Raw genomic sequence first — 13,637 nt, 5'->3', positions numbered from 1 at the left:
ATTGCATTAGACTTTCTATTTTTCCCACACTTTTGCCAACATTAAGCTTTATCCAATAAAACTTTTTTGAGTTATCTCTTGCTATTAAAAATGTGAATAAAATGTACATATTTTTTACCTTGGAGAGAATATAGTAAGTATATTGGCAATAATGGAAACTTTCATTAATGAGTAAGATTTTTGATGTGTTTCACTAAGGAGCTGCATGGTGAAAAATTAACAGGAAGAAGAAACAGGGGTGAGGAAGCCTACAGAGGTCAAGTACAGCCTGGGGTGTGGCAAATAAGGCCGGCCCCAAACCAAGTGGTAGGGACCAAGGAAGCATATAATTTGAGGCAACTAGAAGGCAAATAAGGGCAGAAGACGATATATGTCCATGGGGCCACAGTCTATAGGGGAGAAGCAATATCAGTTCTGCACCATCTTTACACTTATTAAATATCAAATACATGTCCAAACCCTAATTTCAGGATATATATAGATATATATGGATATATATATATCTATATATATATATTGATTTTTTGGCAAATTCTAGCATAGCAAGAGAGAAGGTAAACACACACACACACACACACACACACACACACACACTACGCTGGGCCCTAGGTGCCAGTAGTTGGCATTTCAGAAATGAAACAGAAAAGAGAAAAGGGGAATAAATTAATAAATTCAACTTGCCTCTGAGATCAAAGTGTAAAATTAGGCCTGTGTTCTTGACACTCCAGATCAGAGCAGATCTCTGGAACCTGCTATCATATATCTCTCTGTTCTTTACCGTCATAGTACTCATCACAATTTGTGATCATTTTATTAATATTCACCTCTCTATTCGTCTATTAACTCTAAGAGTGTCCCCATTGCTTGACAGAGGGCCCATAAATAATAAAAAATGTTGTTAATAAATATTTTATGAATGAAGTGAAGAAGGAAGAGAAAGAGGAGGTAGAGAAGGAGAAGAAAGAGGGGAGGGGACAGGAGAAGAGAGCAGAAGAGAGGAGAGAAGAGAAAGAAAAGAGAAAAGAGAGAGGTGGAGAGCAGGACCAAGCCATCTGGCTGATGTCCACAGCATGGAATAGAGTCCCAGTGGCTCCGGGTACCATGGGGAGGTGGAGGAACAGGTATACATTAAAGAATTGGGCAGCAGGGATCAGTAGGTCCTAGCTTCTTCATGTGAATAGTCTTCAAGATCACTGTACTGCTGTTAGGGACTTAGCTATCAGACATGGGTGGAAGTACTGCATACTTGCAAATGCTCCAAGTTATCGTTAAGGATGCTTTTTATAAAATGCCCAGCTGGCTTTTGCATCTCAGTTGCCCGATATGGGACTAGGTCTGGGACAGAAGTTAGTGAATAGTTCGGCAATTTAACAAATATATTTTAAAAGTCAAACATATACAGAACTACCTTCTAGCTTTCTATTAACTATTTTTTTAAGTCAAGGTAACCTTCTGACTAAATATAGGATAAATATTTATAGGTAAAATTTATAAAGGATGGTCACATTCTTGGAGTAGTACAGAATATTAAAAAACACCTGCAATCTCTGATGAAAAAAGCCGTTTAAGCTTTTGTTTACTTGTTCATATGCCAATTAAATTTTTTGTTTGGTTTCAAAGCTTTGGAATCAGGTGTTGTGGAAGATAAAAAGGCATTAAAAAGTATTAAAAATACTTTATTTACTTACAGTTTGATTCTAAGTGGAAGACTGAATTTGTTATTTATTTACTTAGTTGGAAGACTGAATTTAAGTGCAAAAGAGCTAAATAACTACAAGATTCGAGTATGAGAATTTATCATCACTAAGAAAAGGAACATCCATGCTGGGTGTTTCAAAGACATTGGGAAGATGGAGCGATTATTGGTGTGTACAGAATTCTGGGTGATGTGTGCTGTGAATTCTGGAGTGATATTGGTCTGGGAAATGAGAAATGGGAACTGATATTTATCTACTATTGCTCACATCGCAAGCACAAATAGTGAGACAGAAGGTAGACCATATTATTACCCAATTATAATTGAAAATTGTTTGATTTGCTTGGGCTTACACATATGGTGAACATTTGGAAATTCTAGACTTGCACATTTTAACGAATAGCAGTAAAATAAACACAGACTTTGGACTTTTAGTTAGATAAATTTTCTGCACACATGGCCATTTCTCCTTCACATTGAGAGATGTAGCTGGTAATCTTCGGAAGTTTGCATGAGAGTAAAGTTGACTCCAAAAGAAACTTGAACAATGTGAATCTGTGTTCAAAGTTCAGCCAAAATAAAGAAGTAGTTCTATGTCAGCATGAGTCGCCAATAATAATATTATAAAAAATGTTTTCCGGAAGCAAACAGTCTCTCTCTCTCTCTCTCTTTTTTTTTTGTCTGCATGAAATAACTCAAACCACACTTAGTCAACAGAAGTTCTGGATGTAATTTCAAACAGTGGGTCTCTATTGCGTGCCACACATGAATAGAAAGTTAAAGATTGAGAACTTACTCATTCAAAGGTCACTTAGAAGGTTTCCCACAATAATGGGATTTGAGTAAACAAGTATTCATTGAATGCCTTTTATGTGGGCAGCTTCATGTGGGGGATGGTGGAGGATGGGAAGGGGTACTAAGACCTGGTCCCTGGCTTTGAGGAGCCTTCACTGATTTAGAGGAATAAGCTAGAAATACATGAAACTGCTAAGTAACAATATAAAGTCATGTGAGGTTATGTATTTGGGTGAGTCACGAAACCCATTATGGATGATGGGTGGTCATGGAAAGTGAATGTAATGAAGACAGAGGGGGTTTTCCTGGACTGGACAGAATGTGGACAGGGAAATTGGACAGAAAGGGCATTCCGGGAGGCAACTAGCAAGGGTGGCATGTAAGGGAGGCAGGAGGGAACTAGTCCAGCAGAGTGATTGGGTCAAAGTGATCGGGTCATTTTCTAGCAGATGTGTCTTTGCTTTCCTGCACATACCTGCCTCACTATACCTGTCCCTTTTCCTTTATACTCAACTCCACATGTTAAAATCATTTGTCTGTTCTGAATACTGTATTCCTTTCTTTTGGTCCAGGCTTGCTTTATGCTATGTCAGGAGTTGGATGGCTTGGGCTGAATCCTGGCTCCTCCACTCACCAGCTGGGCAAGTTATTTAACACCGTTCACCTTAGTTTCCCCATCTTTAAAGAGTAGTTGATAATGATTCAATCCATTAATGTATATAACGTTTTTGTAGCACTAACTAGTACATAGTAAGCAATGTTAATTATAATATTAACGATTCCTTGAAAGAAGCCCATTTCTTTTCCTTTTTTTTTTTTTTTAAGATTTTATTTATTCATGAGGGACACAGAGAGAGGCAGAGACACAGGCAGAGGGAGATGCAGGCTCCCTGTAAAGAGCCCAATGAGGGACTTGATCCCGGGACTCTGGGATCACACCCTGAGCTGGAAGGCATATGCTCAACCACTGAGCCACCCAGGCATCTCAAGGAGCCCATTTCAAAAATTAAAGTTGTGACCTAGGTGATCATCTTTGGAGGCACTAATAATCATCTAGTGCCTGGGCAAGGGATGCTGATTGCGAGGGAGTCAAGGGCCATGGTGACTTAACTGCAGTGTTACTCCTATAACTTCTGCTAGTACCAGCAACACCCAGGTCCAGGTGAGCTCCCACACCCTTCAGAATCACTTCCACAGACGGTGAGAGCTGGGAGTAGAGGGCTGAGGAGATTGGTTTTGTTTATGGGCAAAGAAGAGACAATAAACCAAGATAAGATGAAAGTATCTTCTGAAAATAGTTTAAACAACTGACTCTAAAGATAGAAGATATGAGACTTGGAATCAGGAAATCAGGTTCATGAACACAGAATTAAGGAATGGGTGAGAAAGAGAAGTCAAAGAACAAGCAACCAGAGAGAAAAAAGGCACACCACTGAAGATGACTTTATGGAAGCCATGAGAACAGGTTCAAGCAGAAGGGATTTTTATTTGTGACCAAAATTGGAATATTTGATTCCCACATCAGAATCTGGGGCACCTCTGCCTGTGGTTTACCAAACATTTCTTACAAAGCCTAACATTCTGGGATTCTGTTGATTCTTTCTGGAGGTTCTTGTGGTTTTACTCATTATTGGTGAACGCTTCTGCCCACTTATCACCCTTCAAAACTAGAGAGTTGACCATTGACCTCAGACAGCCCCAGTTCACTGAGTACCCAGCACCACCCACTCTTTCTGCCACTAATTTCCCTTCTCCTTTCCCAAAGCAGAAAGAGAAATTTTATATGTAGTCACAATGATTTTGAAATTACAGACACGTATTTCAAATTCTTTGCATTTTAAAGGATGTAGTTCTGATATGTAGTTCGTAGAATTTCAGTTGACATCCCTTCCTCAGCTTTTGGATTTCCAGTTGCATTTGTGGTGGACTGATGGGTAGCTGCTGATTCAAAATGGTCCTCACAGCACATCATTTGGCCCTCTGTCCCAAGCTTCTCATCCAAGAAGTTACCAATTCATTTTTAATAAAATATTTCAGAACGATCCTGTGAAATAAACCTATTCCAAGGACTTCTAAGTTTATTCAAGACTCTCTTTCTTCCTCTCTGATATCATCTTTTGCTTTCCCAAGCTCTTCCTACTGTTTCCTAAATAAAGCACACCCCAGGGCTGGTGTTGTGGCTCTCTACTCTTCTATCATATATTAATCTACCCTAAGGGCTTTCTATATCTTCTCTTGCTGATGTCTTCCAAATCTGTATCTCTGCACGCCTCATCCAAACTCTCATTCTATATTTTCCGTTGCCCCCAGTAGGGTATGCTACTGTCAGTTCAAAGCTGAGCTAGTCTAGTCTCAACATGGCATCATCTTCCAGCCCCTGAGACTCTCATCTGAACTTTTCCTCTCCCACCTCATCCATATTCAGGTGACAAGCCCTAAAGCTTTTGTCCACTTGTAGCAAGGAAGTATCATATTCTGCCCTCTAAAGCAGTCCCTATTAGACTATAATTCCTTTTTGGCTTTAAGCTTTTTGAAGATAAGGATTCTATCTTGTTCACCTTTGAATTTCTATAATTCTATATGTTTATAAATAGCAAACATTCAATGAATACTTGTTTGACTTTAATAGTTGAGTTTCAAAGAGAGTGTTCAAACACATTTGTAAAGCACTGAGTTGAAGTTAATCAGAATTCCTTACTAGATTGTAATGATTATCAATGCCTTTTTTTTTTTTTGAGATTCACTTTTTTATTAGAAGGGGGCAGGAAGAGGCAGAGGAAGAGGTAGATTATTATCAATTCTTATAAGAGGCAGTATACTATTTGAGTCAGTACAAACCTAATCAATCTTAGGACTCATTTTTCACAGCACCAATTTGCATCTCCCTGAAAAGAAGTCCTTAGAACAAAGTTTGTGAAATGTTATTCTAAGATAACTTATTAACTATTCATATACAAAAATACAAAGTACAAAATAAATCTGCATAGATCAAAATGTTACATAACACACACACATATACATACATACATATACAACTAAGAAAATACAGGTGAATATTTCTTTTTCTTGTGGTGGGGAAGACTTTCCCATAACATGCACATCAGAAACCATAAATAGCAACATATTTGTCTATATATTTAAAATTGTAAATATTTCTATGTATTTAAAAAACTGTAGGGTTAATTCAAATGCTGGAAGATAGAAAACTGTGAATAAAACATTTGCAATGTATGTGATAAATAATGAATATCCCTTACTAAATAAAAAAGACTCTTAACAGGGTAAGAACAAGGATGAACATAACCAAAAGGCATTCTGTTATAATGCTAGTGGAAGCTCAAATCCGTAGGATTATTTGAACAGTTTTTATCAAGAGTTTTAAAAAGTGTGCCTTTCCTTTTACCCAACAACTCCACTTAAGGGATTTATGGTAAGAAAATATTAGAGCCAGTATTCAAAAATGAATGTAGAAGGGTATTCATCATAATATTGTTTATAATAGTAAAAGATTGGAAATTGCCTAGTTGTCCAATTACAGATGAAATTTCATACACCAACATTTAAACATTTAAAAGAAGTTTCTCTGGATTAAGGGTTAGAGATAACTTGCTTTTTTTCTGTGTACTTTTTTTTATATTTCCATACTTTCTAGGTTCAGGATGCATTATTTTCTAAGAAATAAATAACTTTCAGTTACTTTTAAAAGCAAGTAATTCACATATAATGTAGCAATCATGTTTCTGGATGAGGAAATGGAATTTACTAAATGTTTGACAACATCATTTTTTTCATCTTAGTTTCCATTTTAATTTTAATTTCCAATTGTCACCTAGAGGGAGAGATAGAGAGAGAGAGAGAAAATGGCCTCTAGATAATGGTTTTCTAATTTCCCTACCACAAAATCCTTCTTTTCCCTAAATAATCTGCCCCTCTAATCTGCTACTATGTGAACTTCCTTTCTTTGAATCTCAAATTCCCCGGCTCTGTTTCCATCAGCTCCCACTCCACTCCTGAATCAAGTTGGGAAAGAAGCCCCACAGCAGTCCAGATCGGGCTTGTGGGGTCAAGGCCTGCCCTCTTTGTTGTTCTGACTCCCCTGACAGATGCACTGCCAAACCAGAGTGCCAAAGGCCAAGGATTGGCCCCATGAGTTGAGGAAAAAGAAAAGATGTGTTTCCAATTTGTCACAAGGTAACTGTCTCTCTGACATCAGGCTAATCAATATGAAAGTCATGGCTGATCATTCTTTGGCTTCTGTCACAATCACATTTTCCTTTTTACTCTCTGGCCTCTCTCCTCAGACTCCACTGGGACTCCTGTCTCTACCTGATTCCTAAGCGTACTGATTCCCAAGGTTCTGACCTTGGCCTTTCTCTACCACTTTCTGCCCAGAGGCCCCTTTCACTGTCACATCTGCCTGCTAATGCCATCCCAGGGTTTGTCTCCAGGCTGATGGCTTTTCTGGTTCCAATTCTACGTGCCCAACGCACTGCTGAAAATCAATGCCAGGCTGTCCTCCTGGTGACTCAAGCTTAACAAACTATGTCTAAGGTCAACTAGCCATGTCTTCCCCAAACCTCCTGACCTTCCCGTTTCTGTAGTAAAACTGCCCCCTTTCCCCTTTTCACTAAGTTCTAAACATCCATCACTTTGGACTATTTTCTCATTTCCTTCCTCTCTGAAATTCTTCCCTACCTACCATTCTCCAGTCTGGTCAAATATTTCTTCATGCCCTCTCTTTCACCCATCTTTTCTTTTCTAGTGCTACCATCTCCCTAGCTTGACTCTATCACTCATGCATTGAGATTGGGGTGACCTCTTAACATCTCTCTGTCACCCCACTCCTAATGCTTCTCCAACTCCTCACAGAGCCGACTTTCCCAAGGCACTGCCTGGATCTTGTCATTCCTCCATTCAAACACCGCGAGGAGTTCTAACAAACCCAGTGATCCAGGTCAGGCATTCAGAGCCTTCTATCACCTGGCCCCAACCTCCCTTTCAAGCCCCAATCCTACTGCTTTGTAATAGAAATTTAGCATTCAGTTCCACAGGTATTTTGACCATTCTACCATACCACCTTGTCCTTCTTGTCTCCATATTTTGGCAAAACCTCTTCTCTCATCTTACTTCTCCTCTACACAGGTACTGCTGCCTCCTCCTTAAGTTACCGCAGCCAGGTTTCTAGAGATTACTTTGTTTCAAATGGCACTTAACTCATTCTTTTCTGTATTACTGTTAGTGTTCATGTCTCGTCTCCCCCCTAGGGTTAAAGGCTTTGTCTTACATATCTATTTATACCTCACATCTCCTGGCACATATTAAGTACCGAAGGTATACTTGTTTAATGAGGAAATGAATGAACACTTAAACTTAGATCTAGTGGCCAACTTATTATTCAGCTCTTGTCTCTAATGAAGCAAAATATAGATTTTTATGTTTTAGTGGAGAATATGTCAGAAAAAAATTGCCATAAAAGTAGGAGTGGGGCCAACTCTTCTGCCTTTGGTAGTTATTTTCATTGTCTGTATGGAATACCCTTCCACCTTCTTTCTGGTAATGGATCCTGTTTATTCTCTCTGGCCCCCATTGCCCACTCCTCTCAAGAATGGGAAGGTAAAGGTAGGATCCAGTCTTAGGAGTCTATTTTCACTTGGGCACTGGGCCCAAGTCATACCAATCATATCCTTCACAGAGACTTTCTGTTAGAGTTAGAAGGGAGGTTGCGCTAAGGAAGTTACCCCAGAACTACTAAGGACTACATCTCTGACTAGAAATCAATGGCCTCCTTATTGCCCAAATCCATGATTTGGCAATCCAAATACCATTATCCTAGGTTTCTTAAACTTTATACGTCTAAAATGGAGCTCCTTCTCCCTTGGATGTATCTGTTTCCCATTCTTTCACATCAAAATAAATGGCACCAGTATCCACCTGATTACTCAATAGAGAAGTTAAGAGTCCTCTTTGATTCCCCTCTCTTTCATCTCCTATAGCTAACAACAGATTCTATCGATTGTAGTTCCAGATCTAGCCCTTTCCTTATCTTCTCAGCCATCAACCCAAGGCCAAGGTGTATCTCCTCTCTGCTGGACCATTGCCCTCATTACATACTGGTATTTTGCCTGTTCAGGATGCTCCAGTCACAATGGCTTCCTCTCCGTTCTTCTCATGACCCTTTCTAATGATTCCACATTCTTTGAGCTTGTTCTTTCTGCCTAGAACATTCTCTCTTCTGCTCTGGAATAGCTGACCATCCTTAATTCAAATGTCACTGCTTTAAGAGGTCTTACCTGGATGCCCTATAAAGATTTCTCCCTCTTCCTTCTTCATCCTGTTTATTTCTTTATGGTTCTTCTTCTTCTTCTTCTTCTTCTTCTTCTTCTTCTTCTTCTTCTTCTTCTTCTTCTTCTTCTTCTTCTTCTTTTTGATTTTATTTATTTACTCATGACAGACACAGAGAAAGGCAGAGACACAGGCAGAAGGAGAGGCAGGTTCCCTTTGGGGAGCCCAATGCAGAGCTCCATCCCTATCTGGGGATCAGGCCCTAAACTGAAGGCAGATGCTCAACCACTGAGCCACCCCAGCATCCCTGTGGTACTTCTGACAGTGCTTAATTATCTTGTTTCATTTGTTGACTTTGCTTTCTTTTACTGGAATGTAAGTTCCCCCAGAGTAGACTCTCTTGCTGGTCTGTTCTATGTTTAGCAGGTTCAAGACATTTGATAAATTGTTAATGAGATAATTATAACAAATTAATCTGATATGCAAAATTTCCACTTTTTCTTTCTTGAAATTTTTCCTCCTTTGACATCTGAGACATAGTATTCTGTCTGTTTCTTCTCCTTCCTTCTTCTAAGAGAAAATGTTCTCTAAATACTTCCTGGCTGGAGTTCTTAGCCTTCATAGTTTCCGGCCTCCTTAATGTTCTTTCTCACTCAAGCTGATCTACTCTCAATCCTCACTGCAGACCGCTTCCTGCCTTCTTTTTCTAAAGCACTGTCCTACTTGAAAACATCCATTTTTCCTTGGAATGAATACAATCAAATCTGGGCTAAAAATTTAGAGGTCCTCATTACCTACCCCAAACTACCATTCTGGCTCATTCTGACTATACCTCTCCCTACCTCCTTTCTCCTTTCACTTTCTCCTCCCTAGCAGTCCTGAATTAATCAGCATTCCTTGTGTCCATTTTGTGCTTTTCTTCTCTGACACAAGGACTCCTACTATTTACATTGTCTTCAACTCTTAGTTATATGTATTTCTTCTGGGACTTAATTCTGCTTTGTATTATACCTATTTGACTGAATTCTATTTATCCTACTAACTCATAAACTCCGTGAGCACAGGAACTATATCTAATTCATGTTTCTAACCTCCATTGGTCTGATACAATGCCCAGTACACAGCTATTGAATGTTGACATGCACTGTCAAAGAGTATTTAGGTGTGTGCGGAACAGGGTCTCAATTCCAGCTAGCTTGGGCAGGCAATACACCTCACTAAGTCTTGTTTTCCTGAGAAATTGGACGAATGGTACCTACCTCATATAGTTGCTGTGAGAATTAAATACAATAGTGCACACAGAACACGTGGTACCTAATAAATGTTACTGTCCTTTTCCTTGATCCTGTGGAAGTATAAAATATAGAGAACCCATGAAGCATGGAATCTGCTTTCCTTTTCACTACCCTATGTGTACCCATTTAATGCCTTGTGTTTATGAAGAGCCCAAGGAATTTGATGTCCCTTGCAGATGGACTAGGCCAACATAGCAGTCTCTCAAAGCTGCCTTAGCATCTCTGCTACTTGTGCTTTGCAGAACTAAGCACTAGGGTATCTGGCATCGTTATCATTTAGAGTTTCTTGATTTCCAGACCTTGCTCCAGTGGTAGTCCCCTTGCTGACTCTGTTATGTTTGGCCAGTCCATGTTGAGGAATTCCTGAGTCGATTCCTTTTTATTATTACTTCATTTTCTAGCTAAGAACCTAGATCATTTCTTGCTGTCTATCGATAGATGCATGGAGAAAGCAAATGTGGTATATACATATGGTGGAATATTATTTAGCATTTTAAAAGAAGGAAATCTTGTCATTTGTGATAATATGAATGAACTTGAAGGACATTATGCTAAGTGAATTAAACCAATATAGAAGGACAAATATTACAAGACACCTCTTCTATAAAGAATCTAAAACAGTTAAACTCAGAAGTGGTAAGCACTGGGTGTTATTCTGTATGTTGGCAAATTGAACACCAATAAAAATAAATTTATTATTAAAAAAAAGAATTGGAGAGTGAAATGGCATTTGCCAGTGGCTGGGGGAAAGGAGGGGAGGAGAAGTATCAGTTAAAGGGGACTAAATTTCAGTTATGCAAGATAAATATGCCCTTGAGATTTGCTGTACAGCATAATGCCTAAAGTTAACAATGCTGTATTAAAAACTTACAAATCTGCTAAGAGGGTAGATCTTATGTGAGATGTTTTTTTTATCATATATACATACACAAGTAGTAATAATAACAACAACAATGAGGAGGGAAGGAGAAAACTTTGGTGTTTAAATTAAATAATTAAATATATACTGCTGTTTGACATACGTCAATCATACATACCTCAATTAAGTGGTTTTAAAGAAAACAGTCAGTCCTGACCTGATTCTCACTTTCCTTAGCAACTGAAAAAGAAGAGGATGATGGGTATGTCATAAAACTTCATAGCCTATTGTTCTGCTCCATTAAAAGGAGTATCCTAATCAGGTTATGCTTTTAAAATGTTCTGAAATCCTTGGTTGGGTGGAAGGTAGATACCTGTAATGTGCTCACTTCCTGGCTTGTTATTCTTTGATAGATTGAAAACTAGATGTTGTGTTTGGCCACAGAGGAATTTAACTTTCTATTAGTTGTGTAACTTGACTGAACAGCAATTCATTCGTGGTTTGCCTCGTAATTTCCAGGTTTCTCATAGCCCTAAGAAACATTGAGTAATATACTGTGGGAACAGACTTAATTCAATTGAACTCCCCTTTGGAGGAAAGGCCATAAGGACAGCGTGTGTCGGTTCTATTATTACCCAATTGCTCCTGTCCATAATGGATGTTTATGATTCATTGCTTATTGAGGAACCACTTATATGGAATGTTGCCAAAGATCTTTGGAAAATCTAAACAAAATGTCTCACTCCCTGGTTTTGGGATCAGAACTGAATGGCTCATTTTCAAGTTGCTCACAGCCACACATCAAGCTTTTGATAGAGAAGCCCAAAGGGACTTAGGAAGCTAAGCTTAGGCCAGAGAGTATGGAATGCCAACCTCAGAACCCAGGCCTTCCTAAAGTTCTCAGAGGAGAAGGCCTTCCTGCAGCCAGGCTGGGAGGAGGGGTGATGCAGGGCCCATAATAGCTTTTGTGGAATGTTTATAAGACATGTGAACCAGACAGCATCTATTTCAAGGTACCACTGGTCAACTTGATTCTGGAGAACTGGTCTCAAATGATGATCTGTGTAAATGCAAAGAAGTACAAGTTTGAGAAATGCTTGCTTAAGCAAAATTAAACATGTTTCTTTATTGTGGGATTTCTATGAATCTTTAATATTTTCATATTCATTATGACTCATTGTGAATTTCAGTAGAATATTACTTTTCAAATTTATTTGACCGAGATGTCTCCCCTTACATTTCAATAGTTCAGTTTTCAGAATTTGAAGAATCATTACTGGGTTTATGAAATTCCAACCTGGAGATAGACTTAGGAAGCCTGACCTATCTCCAAACTGGCTTTGATTCTGGGAGTCTCCAGGACATTTTGATGCCACTTCAGAGTGAATGGCAGATTCAACTTTTGGTTATCTTTGTCTTTCCCTCTGTGTTTTGGGCCTACAGTGGGACCCCAAAGCCTGTAATGGCTCCAAAAGAGATCTAGTTCCCTGAGGTCCTAAGACCACAGCAGTGTGTATCTGACTGGCCTGTCAGCTACGTAAAATACTGGAGCTCTGTAAAATAGTGAGGTTTAGTGCCTCAAGCTCTGGAGCTGTGTAACTTGGGTAAATTGCTTAATCTATGTCTCTATTTTCTCATCTGTGAAATGAAGGATAATTTTGGCATCTATCCCATGTGGTTATGTGAGGATTTGATGAATATATGTGAAATCACATAAACAGTGCCTGACACACCGCAAGTGGTAAATACCATCAATTATTATTAGTTCTGGACTTAAATCTTGGAGGCTGACCTATGTATGGTGATGATGGGCAGAGAAGCCCTTTGCCTCAGCATTTGCTCAACTCAGTGGCTCCCAACTGGTAGATTCAATCAGTCTAAGGACAAATTAGCAACTTTTCTCCAATACGCAGTCTTACCCCTCAAAATTGACCACATACAAATAGCATCATTAGAGAATGCCTAAAAACATATGCTTTCTTCTCAGAAAAAAATAAACTTTCTTTCTATCTGGTGAGACTAAAATATGAACACCTGGTCTCTATAATTGCTGATGGAACGATAGCCCTGTGTTTTTGAAATGTACAAAGTGCGTGTACTTTCTGCATAGAAACTAAAAATACCTTTATCTCATTCCTCAATGGCCCTCGGAACTTGCTTGGTCAGTGTCATAGGTCTTGGTGCTTATATATACATTGTGGGTTGCTTCTTTTTGGTCCAGCTTCCCAAATGTAAGAGAATCCAGGGTTTTGGACCCATTTTCAAATGATATCAGGTCATCCAAAGTGAAAGGATATCTATGTAGTCAGGGATAGAAAACAGACTCTCCTATTCCTGCCACATTTAGTTGATCTAGCCCATACTTTTTTGCTAGATAATCCTATTGAAAGGTGGTCTAAATTGAGATAAACTGGCTTCTTTTAACTAATTGAATTAAGTGACTTAAATAAACTTGACAATTTAGTGATTAGCTACATATCAGTTCTCATATCTTTCCCAAGCAAATGTGAATGGAAGAGTCATTGCATTATATCTATTGGAGATGGAAGACAAGACAATGACAAAAAAGAAAAAATCTAGCTGTGAACTCTTTAGAAAGCTCTTCATCAATGGATAATTTGCACTAGTGATTGATATACTTTGCTCCTAATGTTTGATTATTTTCTTTCCTCTCATGTATTTCTAGGTAATATATGATTTGCACATATAA

General features: G+C 38.7%; 1 long non-coding RNA gene across 1 annotated transcript; it reads right to left on the bottom strand.

Moving 5' to 3' along the window:
- Positions 1-10,032: 10,032 nt before the first annotated feature.
- Positions 10,033-11,466, bottom strand: LOC119872989. The gene is made up of 3 exons (XR_005362863.1): positions 11,301-11,466; positions 11,106-11,167; positions 10,033-10,118 (listed from the first exon to the last, which is right to left on the bottom strand). It is a non-coding gene; the product is annotated as an uncharacterized LOC119872989 (long non-coding RNA).
- Between the last annotated feature and the right edge of the window lie 2,171 nt (positions 11,467-13,637).

The sequence above is a fragment of the Canis lupus genome, chromosome 8 (genome assembly GCF_011100685.1).
Source record: "Canis lupus familiaris isolate Mischka breed German Shepherd chromosome 8, alternate assembly UU_Cfam_GSD_1.0, whole genome shotgun sequence".
NCBI classification, from domain to species: domain Eukaryota; kingdom Metazoa; phylum Chordata; class Mammalia; order Carnivora; family Canidae; genus Canis; species Canis lupus.
The sequence above is the reverse complement of the archived record's forward strand: the minus strand, read 5'-3'. Positions and strand labels throughout refer to the sequence as shown.